General features: G+C 35.8%; 1 protein-coding gene across 3 annotated transcripts in view; it reads left to right on the forward strand.

Moving 5' to 3' along the window:
- Positions 1–21,969, forward strand: part of LOC143247373 (uncharacterized) — a 119,279-nt gene that overhangs the window by 54,435 nt on the left and 42,875 nt on the right. Inside the window, exon 1 of one of the 3 annotated variants that reach the window (XM_076495355.1) lies at positions 7,854–8,489. The exons of the other annotated variants lie outside the window; for them this stretch is intronic. The gene's annotated coding sequence lies outside the window, so the exon portion shown is untranslated. Of the gene's footprint in view, positions 1–7,853; positions 8,490–21,969 lie in introns of those variants that run through there. 3 annotated transcript variants of the gene reach the window in all.

Here is a 21,969-nt window from a genome sequence, read left to right on the forward strand (position 1 = left end):
AATAATGGAAATTGCCAATGTTTGTATTTATTTGCTTGCCCATATTTGGGTAAATCAGCTGACGGATGGGTTCGTGACTTGTTTTTGCTTTCAAGTGATGTTTTTATCCAAAATCACATTCGTAGGTACTGAACGAAGTTATAACAAGTCAATTATAAAATCATTTCTTTGGTTGTAACTTGTGTAATTCCACGACGCGTATAAATATTGTATAATGTTTACACCTCATATAATTCTTTAAAGTGTGAAATTGATTGAATTAAATTAATCATGCACTTATTTCAAATTACTAACTGATAATTAAACTATACATAATGTTTATTCAAGTGAGAATGTTTTACAAGTTTTGTGTGTTCTGTACAGTTTAAATAGTTACAAAACAAAATTTTATGGGTTATGAGATAAGTACTTCGTGTGATATTAATATTGTTTTTAAATGATTATCTGATGTGTTTGTAATGTGAGAAGATAATCATATTTTAATTAGCGGTTTGTAAATTCTAACGCAGTGGAATATCTTCACTGTTGCTGTTGTTATTATAACGTTCGTGCAAAACTACACAACTGCTACCTATCCAAAGCTGTTTCTAATTTTGAGATGATAGACTAGACGGAAAGCAATTAGTCAAAAGCACCCACTGCCAGCTCTTGGGCTACTCTTGGCTAATCGAATAGGCTAATTTAGTCTAAAAACAATATGAGCTGTGGAACTCACAGTCCGAGCACACCAGTAACTGAGAAACGACCTGGTTGTCGCTGATGCGAATCAATGATTAGCTGGAAATATAGATTTCAGATTCCTCATCGAGAAAACATATTCGCACAACGACGTCTTTAAACGATGTAGACCCAAATGACACAAAGGTTGAAATCATGCAACCTAGATGTAAACAAGTTCACACAGCAAAGCGCATACAATAAGGGTTCCGGAATCAAACCTCAAGCTAAATGGGAATTAATAATCGGCAAGTGAAGGGTATGGATACGAAAGAGAACTCTCTGACCCAAAAACAACTTATAGCAATGAAACCGACACGTCTCCTTGAGCCACTAAGAATACTAGCAGAAATAACCACTCTCCAGTCATGTGTAACTGCTAGTTTCTGTGTAAGACTATTGGGTCTCATGTCTATTCTGGAATTTTTCTGAGAGTTTTCCAACAATTTACTTATATATAACATTCAATCATGTTCACCATCCATGAGAAAAAAGGATTTTTTTTTGAAAATTTAGTTTAAAAATGAGCTATCATCACAGCATTACATCACAGAGTAGGTTTTATTGAAGCATTTCTTTGTAGACACAATTATCAAAGAAAGTGCCTCTTGAGATTTTTCACTAAAGAAAAACAAATAATGTTTTTAAGTTTGTTTTTCATTGTTTTATATTTGAAAATTACACCTCTTTGTTTGTAAATTTGTATTGGCTAAATCTGAAATACATCATTCTTGTGGAATGATCAACTAACTGTTTTATTTATTGTTCAGCTATAAAAAATCTTGCCTATTTACAAAAATATTACCCAGCTATGAGTGGTGATGATCGGGGCTTTATTTTCCGAGATCAGAGTTTTTGATGTATACGTCACAAGCTCAATTATAATAGGATAAAAATAAAGGAAGCGGAGTTAAGAAGACTTTCGAAATCGACGGCTAGTTTCATGAAAAACATGGTCAGAGAAACTGGAATAACTGAAAGGTTGAAGAAGTGGCTTAGACACTTCTCCTTATGCAGCTTCAATGTACTTTTGTGTACTTGGTATGCTTGACCTTAGTCTTTGAGGTCAACGTTCATATTGAATGGAGAGTCTGTGGAAAGTTTGTTAAGATTTATAAGTGAAGATAGATAAGTTTATTCTTACCGTTCATCTCAGAGGTTTATTTGTTCCAAGGGTAACACTATATCTGGAACACTGTTCTTATGAATTCTGATTAATTCTCAGTATCTACAAAGATACAAAGGTACAAAGACTACCTTTTAGTGTCCTGAACTAGATAAATTTTTCTCTGTGGTTATTCGGTGATGTCATGAATGTCATTGACGAGATACTTAATATAAACTTTCAGCAGACCAAAGTATCCTAGATTTCAGAAGGAGGCTGACGACAATAAATACGCACATACAAGATGGGTTACATTTTCTCTGATCAAATTGAGTATCTAAACCCAATTTTTAGGGTCATAAGACTGTATATTTGTAACCACGGAGTCACCACGGAGAAATTTGGAAAGGAATCAGATTAATATTACAGAGTCATTTAGAAAAACCAAAGAGAGAAACAATAAACACAATGAATGTGCTTTTATTTCGTGCTCTATGACTGAATGGTTATATATATTGTTGTATGACAACTATTGCGTGTGCTATTATGTAGGAATCATGCAAAATGCCATCCCAACTATATTGTTTGCATTGTTCTTGAATTATTGGTATTAACCATCTTTATCTTTGGTTTCTTTTTTATAAATTATTTCTTATTTGTTTGTATGGGAAGGTTCTATTTATAGCCAAGTTTTAAATACAATGAAATTTCACCTGAAATAATTTGTTAGTTATCGACTCTCGGCTGGTAATTCCTGTTTCACTTAAGCTTTATAAAGGAACACCAAATTTCTGTAAGAATGTTAACTAGAGGGGGTAATGATAACATCGTTTACAATAGAATTATATTTTTTTCCCATTACTACTAATTATTAATAACAATGATAAAAGCGGATACTCTCTTTGAAACTAGATCAGTAACTTATAAAAATTACAGAAATAAAAACAAATATGTTTGTTAACAATTTTAGAAAGATGAATTTGTTCAATGAGATAACCGTAAGTTCCTGGAGATTAATATATCTCTCACACAAACTAAAACGTGTGCTATTGTTGTCACGATATCTTTTATTAGGCGGATTATTCTAGGTTATTCGAATAAAGAAAAATGCAAAGTTAAACCGTCACTTAACACAAACGTTTTATTTCTTCTATATTTACTTTTACAAGTTAGGTTCATTGATGCTTTCCGGTTGATCTTAGTTCACAGAAGTCGTTAAGAAAACAGTTTCTTAAACTCCGCACAAAGCTAATCGAGAACTATCTATGCTAGTTGTTTCTTCTAACCTTATACACTATAAGGAAGGCAAATGACCAATCCCACTCAGCAACAACGAACAGTGAGATTGATCTCTTTACATTATAATGACCCTAAACTAAAAAAGCAAACATATTAGGTCATGAAACTCGAATTCATGTTAGATCTGCCATTATTTCACCTATTTACTAATTCCAATTATGCTTATTGTACTTTCTCATATCTTTATTACTTCGCCAAAGCAAAAACCCAATATTTAAAAAAAAATCAACTAGCTGAACAACTAGCTGACAATAACAACCAAACTGAAATAGCATATTCGTTAACTCAATAATGAATCATTATCTACTCTAGCATAACTCAAATATGGCTAAAATCGTATCTTAAGCTATCAAGAACGTTCTAGTCACTGAGCCATGCCTATTATTCAATGAGAACATACCCTTAAACAGTATTATCTTCAAGTTAACTGAGGTAATTAATTATGTTTCTATAAAACATTTGTCTTACATATTTCGAGTAAATCGGTTTGACGTTTGTATTGTTAGAGCTACAGATCTGAATTAATTTTTAATTTCAAGTTAATCGCCATTATAAATCCAAGGAGTTCACCCATGGTTTGGATTTTATTTCAAATTGTTTATGTAGGTTTACTCTCCATTATTTGCGGCTAATAAGAGTAGGTTATCTAGTCATTACTTTTAACAGATCAGATGCAAGTTTACTGGACTTACAACGTTTTAGAAACTACTTTTTTAGTAGTACGCATAGTAATGCGAATATATGGAGTGAAATCAGTTATGGATTCTTCTAAAGTAGGTGTTTGTGACTTATTGGCGATAAATTTAACAATAAGTGATTAGCATGCACTCCACTTGTTTTTAAAATAACACACACACACACACACATATTCGAATAAAAGTTAAACGTATGTACAAAGATTCTTAAGTAGATCATAGCTGTATCTTAAACACTTACAGTTAGCTCTCTTCTTCTTGTTAAAAGTCCAATTAGACCAATTCAATTGCTTTAGAATTCAGTTGTGAAGCCAAACTATTTTTCCCTATTTTCTCATTGCAATAGTATCCATGTGTAATTTACCTATGCGTAAGTTATCTCAGTTGTGTTCTAAACTTCCAATAACTGTCCGAGTTTTGTCAAAATCCACACAAGTTGGCTCAATTAGTTTAAAACACCCTTTGCAATGAAAAATTATTTTCCTTATCTCTTTCACAGTATTAATCTCACATTGACGTATCAAGTCTTAGATCTTTCTCGCCCACGACGTTTAACTTTACGTTTCTTATCTTTTCTGAACGAACTTCTCTACACTAAACAGTCCCTTATATATGAGCACAAATCTGTTTGTTTGTTTGTTTGTTTCGGAATTTTGCACAAAGCTACTGGAGGGCTATCTGTGCTAGCCGTCCCTAATGTAGCAGTGTAAGACTAGAGGGAAGGCAGCTAGTCATCACCACCCATCGCCAACTCTTGGGCTACTCTTTTACCAACGAATAGTGGGATTGACCGTCACATTATAACGCCCCCACGGCTGAAAGGGCAAGCATGTTTGGCGCGACGGGGATGCGAACTCGCGACCCTCAGATTACGAGTCGCACGCCTTAACACTCTTGGCCATGCCGGGCCAGCACAAATCAAAGTTTCGGGGTTGTATTCCACTCAGTGTACACAACAGATAGTTCAATATGGCTTTGAACAAACAAACAAACGTCTAAGAACTAGTTAGTTAATATACCTTTTTATTCAGATTGTTGTTCGTAGATCGTTAGTATATTTTACATGTGTTTTTTTGTAAAACTAAAGTATTCTAAGGAAAGAGTCAAATCGATTTTTTTAGGAATATTAATGAATATGAGTGTTTCAATTATTCTTTCATTATTTTATCTAAATATTCATTATTTTAGGTTGTTTGTTCGTTTGTTTGTTTTTTGGAATTTCGCACAAAGCTACTCGAGGGCTATCTGTGCTAGCCGTCCCTAATTTAGCAGTGTAAGACTAGAGGGAAGCCAGCTAGTCATCACCACCCACCGCCAACTCTTGGGTTACTCTTTTACCAACGAATAGTTGGAGTGACCGTCACATTATAACGCCCCCACGGCTGGGAGGGCGAGCATGTTTGGCGCGAAGGGGATGCGAACCCGCGACCCTCAGATTACGAGTCGCACATCTTAACGCGCTTGGCCATGCCGGGCCTATTTTAGGTTGACAGAAGCTTATTATAATCCTTATGAAGGTTATTTGACTGGGCTTGGTATGGCCAGGGGGTTAAGACACTCGATTCGTAATGCGAGAGTCGCGGGTTCGAATCCCCGTCCCACCAAACATACTCGCCCTTTCAGCCGTGGAGTCGTTATAATCTGACGGTCTATCTTACTATTCGTTGACAAAAGTGTAACCCAAGAGTTGGCGGTGGGTAGTGATGACTGCTTGCCTTTCCTTTAGTCTAACACTGCTAAATTAGGGACGGCGAGCGCAGATAGTCCTAGTGAAGCTTTGCGCGAAATTCAAACCAAATTATTTGAGTGATGCCTCTCAGAGAAATAAAAAACAACAACAACAAAAGCTGTCGACATATCTACCTAAAAAGACCAAGTTTCGCATTAATAAAATATATATTTAAATAAACAAGTTTTATAATGAATGAGTAGTTGGAATTAGCGGACAAAATCTTAAAACGTTTGAAGAACTACTTTGAAGAAAAATCGACTAAATTTTTGTCAGGCTCGGCACGGCCAGGTGGCTAAGGCACTCGGCTCTTAATTTGAGGGGCGTGGGTTCGAATTCTCGTCGCACTAAACTTGCTTGCCCTTTCAGTCGTGGGGACATTTTAATGTAACGGTTTAATCGCACTATTCGTTTGTTAAAGAGCAGCTCAAGTATTGACAGCGGGTGGTGATGACTGGCTGCCTTCCCTTCAGCCTTACACTGCTAAATCAAGGACAGTTAGTGCAGATAGCCCTCGTGTAGCTTTGCGCGAAATTAAAAAAACAAACAAACATACGTTTTTTGTCAGTTATGATATCACAAGGACAAAATCTAGCCCCTATCTATACCTGTGTTTTGCTAGTTTCTGTTGACTTAAAAATGTCTCCTAATCAGGCTTATTTACAGGCCACCTGGTGACCTTTTTTTACCTACATTCTGGATCAAGGTTTGTGTTATGTAGAGGGGAAATAAGGATAAGAAATGAAGAAATAGATTGAGAAAAAAATCGCCATTTCTGAATCGTCTTTTCTGTAGATATTTTCAAACGAATAACTGATGTTACTTTTCGTGTAATTCGGGATGATGTAATGATAGCTAACGTGTCAGTGCATTAATTATGACGACGGGTACACTGGCTTTCATTTATTAATTGAATTACCATACAAACCCTTTGACTTTAGTCTATTCCAAAAAACTAAATAACATTGTACATTGTTGAACTAGCGACTCTAAAACATTTCCCCTCCTTCTAGTGGCACAATGGTATGTCTGCGGAGTTATACTAATAAAATCCAGGTTTCGATACCCTGCTAGGCAGAGCACAGATGATACTTTTTATAGCTTTGTGCTTAATAGCAAAAAAGTAACAAGAACTAAAACTATACAGTTATTAGCAATGGTTAGGGCACTCGGCTCGTAATTTGTGCGTCACGAGTTTGAATCTCCTCGCAGAACATGCTTGCCTTTTCTGCCAAGGAAAGGGGAGAAAATGGCGTTATAAACCAACTATTCGTTGGTAAAGTGTAACCCAAGAAGTTGGCGGTGGTTGCTGCTGGATTGTTTGAAAATAGCTGGAAAATGAAGGATGGCTAACACATATATTTCGAGTAGCTTTGCGCGAGTTCTAATAAAACAAGGAAACATCATATTCTGTAATCTGTATGTACCGAAACTAATAGAAATAAAAACAAACAAAAAAACACGTAAGCCTTCGATAGCAGACCAATATTACTTTCATGATATGGAATGGTATGTAGCTATTTGTTCAAGAGAAGTGAAGATGAAGCAAATAGATGTAAAAATGTATGCGCGTTTCACTCCACGTGTTTAACTAGGGATTATTTCTATTTGTTTAATGCAGACAAAGATTATTGTGGTAATATATAAAGGCATGTGTTTCTGTGTCCAAGAGCAGTGAAATGAAACAGATGGGTTTATAAACGTGTACGATGTTCCACGAAATAGGATTAGCGTGACCCCTCACAACCCCAGTGGCACAGCGGCATGTATGCGAGACTCACACTGCTAGAAACCAGGTTTTGATACCCGTCTGGGCAGAGAACAGATAGTCCATTGTGTAGCATTGTGCTAAATTCCAAAGAAAGAAACAAAAGGATTGACCAAGCGTCTATTTTCATTAAAAGGCGTACGGCCATTTCTCGCTCATCAATTTTTTCATCAAAACATAAACTCAGTAACAGTTGTATTAAGATATATAACCAAAACTTGTAAGGATTTCCTTATTTTACAAACTTCTATACAGTTACAAGCAGAATTATTAATTAATATCTCTGAAATAAACATAAAAGTGTTGGGCACTCCTTTAAAATAAGAAATGAAGTGAAGCCATACAATTCTGCAGATGTTAAACCTTTCATTTGTAACAAAAATTTCGACTTAGTTTAAAAGAATGTTGTATGCGGTTGGAAACAGTCAATAAACGGTGTGTGGTGTCATTTCCCTTTCAATTTGCTACCCAACCCTCGTATTTTGAAATCGACTATTCCGAAGTGTGGACCTTAGAAACGTGTGGGTTTACGCTACTAGCAACATAAGGAGCTCGGCATTTGGTGTTAGAACGTAATACGTGGTATTATAGGAGAACACAGTGTGCGTGCGTGATCCTCGGCTGTCAGAAAATCCGGTTTACTTCTGAGATCAAATGTCCTCGTTGCACATGTAACACCACAACTTAAAATTTGGCGTTAGTTTGCAAACTTTTTTACCCTTCTTAATTACATAGACGCGTGTACAGTTTGAATGATGGATTTAGTGTCAGAACTGCTCAGCCCATGACTGGTGTTCTACCTCCAAGCCATGACTTCCAGGGTACCTAGCCATTCACGTACTATGAACTGAGTATTTTTGTTTCTTATTGCTCTCACTTTGGGGAACTTTAAAAATACAGCATTTATAATTACGTTACAAACATATGTACGCTTTGTTTTTTGTTCTTTTTGTCGTCAGATGAACAACAACTTCACCGAAATACTTTATCTTCGCCATCCACTGTTTTGGTTTTGTTTTTAACGACACGCGCTTGACTGAGTGCTTTGTCAATACAATAACTGTTTCAAGTACTTTTCTCCATTTGTCAACAACTTTGTTCTCCGCGGACTTTGCGAAACAACCTTGCTGTGGTAAAGCAGAAGAAAGTTAGGAGTAAAAGAATGTACCTCAGAAGGTAGGATTTTGATTGGTTATTGGTGAGTGATAGAATGAAGAAGGACAAAACTAAGGGTTAATGTTATTAAACTACACGTTTAGTGGGTTAATTTGGTTTGTTTTGAATTTCGCGCAAAACTACTCGAGGGCTATCTGCGCTAGCCGTCCCTAATTTAGCAGTGTAAGACTAGAGGGAAGGCAGCGAGCCATCACCTCCCCCCCTACGCCAACTCTTGGCTACTCTTTTACCAACGAATAGTGGGATTGACCGTCACATTATAACGCCCCGACGGCTGAAAGGGCGAGCATGTTTAGTGTTACGGGGATTCGAACCCGCGATCCTCGAGTTACGAGTCGAGCTCCCTAACCACTTGGCCATGCCGGGCCGTATATACCGTGTGATAAGTAACGTATTAGTTTTTTAAAGGCCATTAATCTTTTTAATGCTATTTAAGTTTTTTAATTTTTACATTAGATCTTTTTAATGTGATTCCCTTTTAAGAATCAAAGTCCATCCAGTTCGATTTGAAATTAGAAAATGGCCGTAACGTTAAATAACTCGGAACCAGGACTGGAAAGACCAACTTCAGGTGACTGATGGTGGTTTTGGTACTTACCTGTTAGTCTTCCTGGCGAGTTATGATAATTACAATTATGCTACAGAAAGTCCTTTACAACTTGTATTACTGTAGTTTTTCTCTTAACGTTGTAGACTAGGTGTAAACATTGGTTTTTATGTTATTTATGCTTTTTTAAACATTGTTTTGTTTTACCTTAATTTCCTTTTATGAATTTTACTAAATTTACTTTAATTTTAACTTGTCGCCAAATGTTTGGTCGCAGATTGCTTAACTGCTTTGTGCCATAAAACACTAATTCAACCAACCAACAACCAAGTGACGTATGATGTAATACTTTTGGAAGCATTAGTAATTGAAGTAAGGCTTAGTAATTGAAGTAAAGCTTGCTGACGGTAAATGTCTTCGGTCTTTTACGAAGGAAGCAAATAATAGTTACTTTTTTTCTAATTGTTTAACACAAGTAGTTAAATATGCATGCCATGCATGTTGTCTCTTTACGAATATCATAAATTAACACAAGAATCTTCATAATATGTCGCGCTAGCAAAGTAGTAACAAGCACGCTATCAGTGTTAAAAAAAACAGTAGATTTGGGCTTTTCCTGAGGAAGTTCTTTTTTTGACCCCACACCATCTATTTCAAAGTGATTCCACTTACTAATGGATTACTGGCACGGCAGAAGATAGTCTGTTGAATGTGGAGACAATATAACTTGACACTGACATGACAGGTGGTTATCTTAACCTGTGGTACTCTGATTCAATACAGACGAAATTGATATCTATTTACTAGGACATCAACCTTAAAAATACTGATCTTACAGATAGAAGAAGACACGGTGTGTTTAATATGGTGGTGATATATTAATTATTTTAATTAGTGACAACCTAGGAAACAGCTTTTGTTATTTGATACTGATGTAAACAGTTATACCATAATTGACAGAACAATACAAAATGTTCTTACTTAAAGTAGTGGTTATTTACCGCCATAACTGGTCCTAATAAACACCATGATGACATCAGTAACTACGTAGTACTGGCAGCCCACGACATAATCTATTTGAGCTGATGATCATAACGGACATACGTTGGCTACTGCGAGACCATTATCTTGAGACCTTCAGCACTGATACTGTATATAGTTATAGGAACTTACGAAGTGACTCGTTTCCTTTGTGATAATATAAATTATTGAATAATGTTTTTGGGGAGAACTTATTAACATTATCATTGTTAATAATGTCTCTAAAATCTCAAAACATAACTAGTTTAACTGGTTAACATTATCACTGTTAATAATATCTCTAAATGACTAAACCACGGCTTGTGTACGTTATGATATTATAATTGATTGGTAATGTTTCTGAGAGACCAATTCATGACTTGTTTTTTTATGATGCTACAATTGATTTTAATGTTTCTGAAAGACCAAATCACGGCTTGTTTTTTATGATGTTATAATTGATTTTAATGTTTCTGACAGATCAAATCATGACTTGTTTTCCTTATGATGTTATAATTGATTGGTAATGTTTTTGAAAGACCAAATCATGGCTTGTTTTTCTTATGATATTATAAAGTGATTGGTAATGTTTCTGAAAGACCAAATCATGACTTGTTTTCTTCATGATGTTATAATTGACTTTAATGTTTCTGAAAGACCAAATCATGACTTGTTTTCTTCATGATGTTATAATTGACTTTAATGTTTCTGAAAGACCAAATCATGACTTGTTTTCTTCATGATGTTATAATTGACTTTAATGTTTCTGAAAGAACAAATCACAGCTTGTTTTTTTATGATGTTATAATTGATTTTAATGTTTCTGAAAGACCAAATCATGAACAGCTTTACTTGACGATACCAATAATGGTATTATGGTTGCTGATAAGTACATAATATTGTATTTTTAAAATAAAAACATATAACTGTTTGGAATGTAAAGTTTTGCGAATAATTTACCTAAATTCGTATGTGATATTTGATTTGGTTTGAATTTCGCGTAAAGCAACACGAGGGCTATCTGCGCTAGCCATTCCTAATTTAGCAGTGTAAGACAAGAGGAAAGGCAGCTAGTCATCACCACCCACTGCCAACTCTTGGGCAATTCTTTTACCAACGAATAATGGGATTGACCGTCATAATATTACGTTCCCACAGCTGAAAGGGCGAGCATGTTGGTGTGACGGGGATTCGAACCTGCGACCCTCAGATTAGTATATAATATTATACGTATTGTCAACTAACTGATTATACGTCGCTGGTTTACGTGTTACATACTTCAGACTGAAGATGAAAAGAAATGATATAAAAAGTTTACACTGCGTATAAAACTTGAATTTGTTTTCATTTTTTTATATATAAAGGACAACCATATAAGAGAATTGATTATTGTGAGTACGTTTTGAAAACTGTTTTGTTTGTCTATAGTTTGTTATTAATGTGCATTATATTGAACATGTGTACTTTGGTGGTAATTTAAGCATGTCCCGTTACTGCTTCTTAAGTGCTTAGGTTTGTATGTTTTAATCAGTTTTACCTTATGTTATTGATCTATTAATCTCTCTGTTTCAAATTATATAATAATAAGGTTGAGAAAGAGCCCTAAAGCAATTAAATAAATGAAAATATGGTCGCGCTACGAGGGATTTTTTTTTTTTTTAGTCTAATGTGCATAAGTAGTTATAGAAACTATAGAATAAAAGGCATTTTGTATACGCGCGTATATATATATACATGCTAATTCAAGTACGTAAGCAAACAAATATAATTTGCGTGTCGAGTAAAGAGAAATGAACTAAGATACTTTGGTAAGTTGAAGACCAACACTGTGTATTTCTTTATGGCACAATTTTGAAGGCATTTGTCGCAGATATTTATTAATTATTACTTGTCGTTGATTTACATTGCAACATTTTTCGTTTTGGCTTTATACGAGACACGTAAGATTTATTGAAAACATATTTCCTAATATATTCAAAGTAACTTAGGTTGATAATTTTTTCGCAATCAGTTTTATACATTTTCTTTTAGATTTGGTAAAAAGCACTCTGTGTTATTAGGAAAAGTTTTATCATTGACCTTTAATTAATAAATAACATAACTATTTTTTTATTATTCCATTAGTTCTTAATGACGTATTTTTCTTTATTGCTTACTTGTATATTTATTTAAGAAAATAAGTTATACGGTTTGAGAAATTATGTAAAGAGTAATTCGTATAGAGTGCAACTGTATGTGCACAATGTCGGTCCAATTAACCGACTTCGTAACGAAGGAGGATTGTTGGCTATAATTCAGAATTAAAGAATTGTATCTTCACAGAATCAGATAAAGTTTAAGGCGTTTATAGAAGTATGTTATGTACAAAAAGAATCAGATAAGATACTTTAGTTTTTTATTAAAGATAAGCCATTTAAATGCAGAAATGAATTTGACCTAAGACCTTATATGGGGTACCACGACAATTATTTTAGACCCTAAGTTTTATCAGTATCTTCATTCAAGCAGAATCTTTGTGATATGCCCTTGCTATAAATATGTAGGAATATTAAGAAATGATAAGTATTCTCATCCTAGTTCATTTAATTGTCAACAAGAATCAGTAAAGCATTACCATGGTGTTGAATTTATATAATGCAATGGCATGGAAGAATTAGCCTCATAATATGGAAAGAATGACAAAATAGTTTCTTGTCCTAATTCTTTTGCACAGTACTGTATGTATGTTCCTCAATGTTCCAACTCGTATCAGTTGAGAACGATGGACATACGGACAGATATTCTTATTTTTCGAGGGCCGAATATAATCAACCCTGAGTAGCGGAGGTATGCGCTTTACTGAGTGCCCTTCTAATTGTAACGAGTCACTACATTTATGGACTAAAATCTTTTGAATTGAACATCATGTTATGAATTTTGTTTATAGTTCCAGATGTACTATTGGAAGGATTGTCTTACTCTATTTAGTAATCGTTGTGCTGTGTTTAAAATGACGATAAACACAGGGCACTTCAATTAGAAAGGCATCCACCCATTTTAAAAAGTTAGCAATATACAGGGTGGCCGCAAAATGTACCCAAATTTGAAACGCTCCTATGACTATAGTAAATACTTAGAAGTCAGCAAGACATCTTTATCGATATTCCATACAACATATTAACTGCTGCATCAGTTGGGATATTTAAACTGAGCTCTACCAGCATAACAACAATCATCAAATTAACGATGAAGTTCCTTTCATGATGTCACACAACTGTCTAATCCAATTGGACATTTGTAATCCATTGCTTTAACTCATCAGAGTTGACTTTTGGGCATTTTCCAATACTGTGTGAAATAATAATACAGCTTTTAAATCGATATACGGAAGTTGCATAACTTAATAAATGGGCCAACCAGTGCATCTCTATATCCTAGCTAATACGTCGTGTTCTACTTCCTTCCTTAATGTTGTTTAAAATATTTTATGCGACTTGAGTCACAACAGCAGAAAGTACAAACAAATCTTAATATAAACGGCATCCTTATCATAAATAATGAAGCAATCGTAACACATCTTACTATGAATATACATGTTCCCTGTGTCTTCCATGTTGTGGCGCTTAATCATTTATTGCGGATATAATAGAGAGATATTAACAAAGATGTTACTGTTGAGGATGTAGATTTGTGGCTGGATGTTTAATGCTTCCATGTTGTATAATTCTCTACGGAGATAGAAGGTTCAAACCAGGTTTAAGCATCAGGAGTCCAATAAAAAGAATGCTGTTTGTTGCGTCTACAAAGGTTAGAAAAAATTCTCATGATGGACAGGATTTTCTATTAATAGTACATTTCCTATGGAAGAAGAAACACTCGTTCGTTTGTTAAAACAACAACTCTACTACAAGTCCATAATAGTATATTACTTAGCTCCCGCGATCTTGTCTCCAACTTTCGAGAATGTTCACTAGCCCTCAGACCCAATGATTGCAGACCTTCTATTGTTCAAGTCAACGGGTCTTGTCTATTTACTATGACCTCACGAAAAATGATTAATCATTGAGTTAGAAGTCCTAATGACAGTTGTGTGTATGTGTGTGTGTATGTATTGCAAAGCCACATCGGGCTATCTGCTGAGGCCACTGAGGGGAATCGAACCCCTAATTTTAGCGTTGTAAATCCATAGGCTTATCGCTGTACTAGCGGGGTGATAATGACAGTTCATCTGTTTACTATAATGTACAGCGACTAAATATAGTTAGTAGTAAGCTGGAATGAATAGTACGGTATTGTGTAGTTAGTAGTAAGCTGGAATGAATAGTACGGTATTGTGTAGTTAGTGGTAAGCTGGAATGAATAGTACGGTATTGTTTGGACTTCAGTTTTATGAACAATAATATTTAAAAACGGTAAGTTAATTTCAGTGTAAAGAGAACTTATTTTCATTTCAATTCTTCCAACTCCATTTGTTTATTGATCGCGGCAGTTGACGTAATACATTTACAAGTGAGTAAACTTTATTTCATTGTTACATAAGTTTCTTGACGACTTGGCTTTCTTTTAGCAGACGTATTTGTTTTTCTGAGTTCCATCACACCTGTAATTGCACCTCCCTTAAAACTCCATTCTAGAACCGGGTTCTTGTGGAACCAGCTTAACATTGTGAGGAACATTGTTGAGACTTTTAAACTGATAATACTTGAGGTGTTCCGCCTTTGTTTCTGGAAAAAACATACATAAAACTGTGATCTATAACCGTATTTGAAAATACGTCTTAAATGTACGAGAACTGGCTTATGTAGTTTGGATTGCCCCCAGCGGCACAGTGGTATGTCTACGGATCTATGGACTTACAACATCAGAAACAAATTTTCTATACCCGTGGAGAGCAAAGCACGGATAGTGCATGTTGGGGGTGTTCTTTCAATTAGGTTTGTTGTACATAATATTAATAATGATGGTAATAGTGACACCGTGTTTTACCAGTGAACTTGCACTAGTATTAAGTTCTTTCTGTAAATATCATAGCATATTAAAGTCCTTAAAAGCTAAATTGTTTATATATATATACAGGGTGGCCCGTAAGTCCCTACCCATCCATATATTGTGTCTAAACAACGTTATAATACTAATGATGAGTTGAAGACAGCTGTTACCGCGGCATTTGGAACAATAACCCCTGCTATGTTGAGGAAAATGTCTCACAGAACTTGGCGTCGCATAATATTATGCACGAGAATGAGGGACAGCACACATACAGGGGCGTAGATCCTTGGGGGATGGGGGATACATACCCCTTCATTTTAGGTAGGGGTATGGTGCATTTAATGATCCCTCCCTACAGTTTGGTCTGTTGAATTGTTTTATTGCATCACAGGCTTACAAATTGTGTGTTTGTTCTTGTGATTCTCGTGTTTTTACCAATCGAATTACATAATTAGGCTTAGATGTAGGCTTTTCCAGTAGCCGAAATGTACATCTTTATATAGGCGTGCTTCTAAGCTTTTCGATCTAAGCGATAGTTCGTAAATATCAGTCAGTAGACCTAAGTATACATGCAAGGCTTGCAAGCACTATCACAGAATCTACCTATGTCTTGTACGTAGTGTAAGATTAAGTAAAATTTTCATCACAACAGATTTAACAGAGCATGAAATTCGAAAATATTACTCCCAAGCGTAAACTCCTGTGATCTAGATCTGGCAGGCCATTTGTAGCATCAATATTATGTGTATATTGTGCGTGTTTCCTACGCCATTTGATCTTATGCATGTCTAGCCGGTTTTATTGTCGAACGCCTAACTCTCCTTAGCTGCCGAAGCCGCTGACCATAGTATGCGTTTAGTGTACAGTTAACGACAGGTTCGGGCCGCTCGGATCCAGACTCGCCCGACATCACCCACCTCCGCTCTCTTTAGTCTGAACCTCGATTTTACAACAGTGCTCATTAGACCTGTGTTTGTGGCCCTCATTAATCCAGGAAATTTCAGATTATCACCGCCCTCTAATAAAGTGTTGGTGCTTTATGGTAAAAGAAGAATATATTCTTTTATCATAGATAGTAAAAATATTGTATTTTCTTGTATAATTAGAACACAAAAGGAGCGATTTCAACGGCCTGAAGCCTCCACTCTAATTGTATTGCTAGTTTTTGTTTAGGTGTTTTTATTTAATAGACGTGCTTATAGACATTATATCACAACGTGTTTGCCTTTTGATGAGCTTTATCAGGAATATAATATATTTGTGAATGTTTAACAATTTGAGAAACTTGCAATTACTTGTGTTGTAACTAGCACACATTATCGTCCCAGCGATGCCCAGGCGGTCAGTCAGCTTGGTAGTCACTGTGAGGTTCGTGAGTTCGACTTAAATACATTGTACAGTTCAGTCCTACTCCCATTCTGTTCTATCTTCGTTCGTTGTACGCTAGAGTTTTTCAATAAAGACTGTATTTTAGCCTGTTGAGTCATCTGTGAAACAGATTCCAATTATGATAAGCAAGCGTCTGAAACTTTCCGATATTAGACAGTTCTACAAGCCAGTTACTTGTACTACAAGTGACAATGTAGATGAAGATAATCCAACAACCTCAAGTACGGGAATAGAAACTTGTCATACAGAGGGAATACCATGTTCATCAGAGGACGAGTCTGAAAATTCTTGTGCAACTACTGCACATAATGAACCACCAGATAGTTGTGAAACAAGTTTGTGCAGTAATGAAAAATCTGACACTCCACAGATAGTATGAAAAGCCATATCATCCAAATGCACAATTAATACCACGACAGAAAGCAAAATCTCAAAATATCAACTTCCAGGGCAAGTGGTTTGATGAGTTCCCATGGCTGCACTTCGACAATCAGACTCAAAAAGTCATATGTTTTCATTGTACCAAGGTGGAAAATAGAGGCCTTTTTACAGGGAAATTGGAGAGGCCAGTGGAGTATACCTCCATATCCACCGGTTTTTGCAACTGGAAAAAGGCAAAACAGAAATTCAACGAACATCAATCCTCCTCTCAGCACAGATTCGCTATATCTCCAGAAGGTTCACTTGATGTAACTCCAGTGACTGTCCAGTTACATGATGGAAAAAAGAAGCAGCAGGAAGAATGCAAAAGAAGTCTAGGCAAAATATTCAGAAGTTTACGTTTCTTACTGCGTCAAGGTTTAGCATTACGTGGACATACTGATACAGAGGGGAACTTCCTGCAGTTAATGAAGCTCCTGGAAGAGGAAGATCATGAGTTGATGGCCTACTTGTCAAAGAAAACCACATTCACATCATCCCAGGCTCAGAATGAAATAATGGAGATGTTCAGCCATCAAATACTAAGGAACATAGCACACGAAGTGAAGCAAAGTAAAATCTTTGCATTAATGGTTGATGGCACTCAAGATGTTACAGGTGCCAAACAGGAAGCAATATGTGTATGATACGTAGATGAGAACCTTAACGTCCATGAGACAGTTCTTGGTTTGTACAGTGTTTCCAATACAACTGGTGAAACAATATCCTCGATTATACTTGATGTACTGACTAGACTCAATTTACCACTGTCAGGATTAAGAGCACAAACTTATGATGGAGCCGCTAACATGAGTGGTGCGTACAGTGGATGTCAGGCAAAAATAAAAGAGAAGCAACTTCAGCTTTGTTTTTTCACTGGGGAGCACACAAGGCTAATTTAATAATGCAACATGCAGCTGAAGCTTGTGAGTGTGCTCGAGATTCTATCAAGTGGGTACATGAACTTGGTGTCTTGCTTCAGAGGTCAGGCAAATACAAGACAATCTTTGAAAATATTGTATCGTCAGACAGCCACAATGGTCCAGTTAAATACATCCACCCACTGTGTCCAACACGCTGGTTGTGCCGCCTATCTGCAATTACATGTGCTTATGATCACTATAGTGACATTGTTGTTCTTTGTCTGAATTAGCAAACGAAAAATCAGATGTAGCAGTGAAAGCACAAGGTCTGCTGGACAGATGTGACAAAGAAAAGACAGTTTAGGATTGTTGATGGCTCAGCATCCATTAACTGCATTAGAGGACTAGACTGTGCATTCCAAGCTAAATCAGCGATAGTAACTGGCATGATTGAAGCATCTGCAATGACAATTGAGCAATTGCGGGTATTGCAAACAGACGAAAATTACAACAAGATATTTGATGAAGCTGAAAAAAGGTAACTTCCCTAGATCTGGTGCCCATTGAACTACCACGCATTCGCAGATCCCCAGAAGGATCACAGGTGGTGGTTCAGCACACCATTCTGCAACAGCTAGAGATTACTACAGAAGCCAATATTTTGAATTTGTGGACATAGTCATAGAACATCTGACTACTAGATTCAATGCAGACAACAATGAGTTGAGGCAATATCTGGCACATCTGGCAAGATTAACAACTCGGTTATAAACTTCTATCCAAAAATCTCTGCACAACGGCTCGAGTTTCAGTTTTCCATGTTCAGAGTAAAAACAAAAGCAGTATCTCTGAAAGGTGCGAAGAATGCTTACTGTAAAATGCATGAAACAAACCAGCAGATGTTTAACGAAGTGTTTCTTCTCATAAAATTTTGCTTGTATGTCCAGTATCCAGCTGCGAATGTGAACACAGCTTTTCTTCATTAAGACGGTTGAAGACGTGGTTAAGGTCAACTATGTCTCAGTGCCGCCTCAATCATGTGGTAGTTTGTCATACTCACAAAGATGAAGTCAACAAGATAAATATCGAAGAGCTTATGAAAGAATTCATAAACAGATCATCACAAAGGAGGTCTACATTTGGGAACATGTAGACAAGAGGACTAAATGAACCTTACTTCAATGAAAAGTATGAATAATTATGTGCTACATTGTATTGATGTGTAATTTTCAAGAGTTCACAAAGACATTTTAATTATTTTTATCAAACACCATGAACAGTTTTTCAGTAGATATAAACTTATCAAGGGTAATTACTAATTTTATTAATATTTGAAAACGTAATTCATGCAATGAAAGTTATTAGTAACCTTGTCAAGTATAATGGCCATCTTTTATACTGTGCAGTGTGTAGGAATAAATTCATGTGGCAGTTAATTTGTGACACATTTGTCTTTATATTCTATTAACATTTTGAAAACTGTTCACAACACCTCACTTATACAAACCTACATGGAAACCTTGAAGTATCGTGGCAACATGATTACTCTGTGACTGCATGTTTACAGCTTTCAGTTCACGTAATCAGAGATAAGCAATATGCAAATTGAACAGTCCACATAAGTGGTTGCAAAATCATACCCCCCATCGGGTGTAAAACATCTACGCCCCTGCACACAGATACACTGGATACATAAGATATATGGATGGGTATGGACTTACGGGCCACGCTGTATATAATACTGTTAAAGTATGGAAATTAAATAAAGTCGTGTAGTATTTTTATCATAACCTTCATATCCAGATTCAACAATACCACAGAGAAATTAAGTGCACTTGGGTGATTTAGCTGGTGTTCTGTGTAACTAAAGATTTTTATGTTTTTATTGAGATATCTTCAAAATCATAAAGATTACAAAGAAAGTAACGACATTTCTTTGACCTGATTGGTTTATGTAGAAACAAATAAAGAGTATCAACATATTTGTGATTATGAAAAGACGTATTAGTTCTACAGCCAATTTAATCTTACTTTCAACCTTTAAGATTTTTAAATACATATATTACATTTCTTGTTACTAGGGTTGTGAGGTATTTTTAACCTGGAAAACACATTACATGTATAACCAACCGTAATTTTAATTTCCTGACTTCGGTAAGGCCAGTCAGTCAATAGTGCCTGCCACCTACACGGATACTCGACGAATATCACTTTCATGACGCACCATCTACTGATATTACGGAACATGTCCAGCTGTGTAACAACAGCACAAACTACAGACCTTTCGATCCATAGCCCGAAATACAAACTAAACATTAATCTGTCCCTGGCTCATAATATTCTATATTCTTCAATTTACTCTTCTGTGTCGTCGTATCTTTCTGTCCATTTATTAATGTCTTTTTTTTTTGTGTGTAAAGTTTTGGGCAGAATTATTCGATGTCTCTCTGTGCAAGCCGTTCCTAATTTAGAAATAATAGACTAGAGGGAAGGCAGTTAGTAAACATCACCCACAGACTATTTTTTGGCTTCTTTCCACCAAAAGGTTGGATTGACCGTTACATTATTAACTTCTCACAGCTGAAAGGCGTTGATGATCGTTGACGAGATTCGAACCCGTGACCTGCAGGTTACGAGTGGAGCACCATTAATACCAGTACTAGACATAAACTTCATCTCTGTAGCATTGGCTCTTTACACATCAAGTAACTATTTTGTACTGTCCCCTAGATTCTGATATAATTCGAAATATATCATAACTAATACGACAAATTTTATAAATTCGAAGTTTACAGGTTTTTCGACTAATGGTTACTTGGACTAGTAAATATTGACAATCTCTGGTTAATTGCAGTATCTGTGAAGGTCACATAATAAAATTTTCTTTGTAGCTTAATTTAACATTCGTTAAATTTATTATTTTGTAGTTTGCATAGAATTAGATAATTTAAAAGAGCTAAAATCACTCATAATGGCAGAGCAATTAAAATGTTGTTTTTTTTCTCCTCGAAATAACGAATTTAGAACTTTGGAGCCCATGTATCATGGGAAAAAAATGGCGGAATGCTTGTATGTACAAATATTTTCTCACTTTGTCGAGAATAATGAACGTCAGTGACTATCACACAAAGATCTCATTGTCAGTCACGTTGTTGCAACCAATCACAGAGCAGTTGGTTTTAACTAACAGTGTAAATTTTTGAGGAGTTCTCTTCGATCATGTTCGCAAGCTGAGAATTGTTATAAAAACACCAATTTTTCCACATTTTCGTCTTAAATATTCAGGTGATGTCGTTGTTTTAAATTAAGCACAAAGCTACACAATGGGCTATCTGTGCTCTGCCCACCACGGGTATCGAAACCCCGTTTATCGCGTTCTAAGTCCGCAGACATACCGCTGAGCCACTGGGTGGTATATTCAGGTGAAGAACAAAAAAATGTGATTTCTTAATTATGAAAGTTATTGATCCAGCTATGGATGAATTATGAGTAGATTTGGTTAGACTTAGACTTCAAGATTAAACAATTTTTCGGAATATAAAGTTTATTTATTTATTAAGGACAATATAATATTATAAGTTGTATGATGTATTATATTCCAAAATACATCCAACTTTTCGTTAGTGAAGAATAAAGCAAACTTATTTTGAAACGTAGAATGACGAAAAAGAAAAGCCTATATTTAATGTTGTTATATATTCAAAAATTGAAAATTTTATTCAAGAAAGTTTGAAATGAAACCAGGGTTTTCGAACACTTCAGAAGACATTCGATATGCTTTCTACAATTATTAATCAACCCATCGGGCCTATTCCGTGTAGAAACTACTGCAACCATCGTCTGTTCCGCAAAGTTCGTTGATTCTCGTAATATCCAACATGTTGACACGCGATTTATTCAAATTGCCAATATCATAGTAAAATAAAGTAAAGTAACAACATTTTGCGAGAAAAGCAATTTAGTTATACAACATAATAGGGTTCGAAACACTCAGTGCTTTCTCTATGCACTTTATTGTTTTTTGTTTGTTTGTTTTTTGAATTTCGCGCAAAGCTACTCGAGGGGTATCTGCGATAGCCGTCCCTAATTTAGCAGTGTAAGGCAGATAGTCATCACCCCCCCATCGCCAACTCTTGGGCTACTATTTTACCAACGAATAGTGGGATTGACCATCACTTTATAACGCCCCACGGCTAAAAGTACGAACATGTTGGGTGCGACCGAGGTTTGACCCTGCAGCCCTCGGAGTACGAGTCAAACGCCTTAACACACT

This window comes from Tachypleus tridentatus, chromosome 3 (assembly GCF_004210375.1).
Source record: "Tachypleus tridentatus isolate NWPU-2018 chromosome 3, ASM421037v1, whole genome shotgun sequence".
NCBI classification, from domain to species: Eukaryota; Metazoa; Arthropoda; class Merostomata; order Xiphosura; family Limulidae; genus Tachypleus; species Tachypleus tridentatus.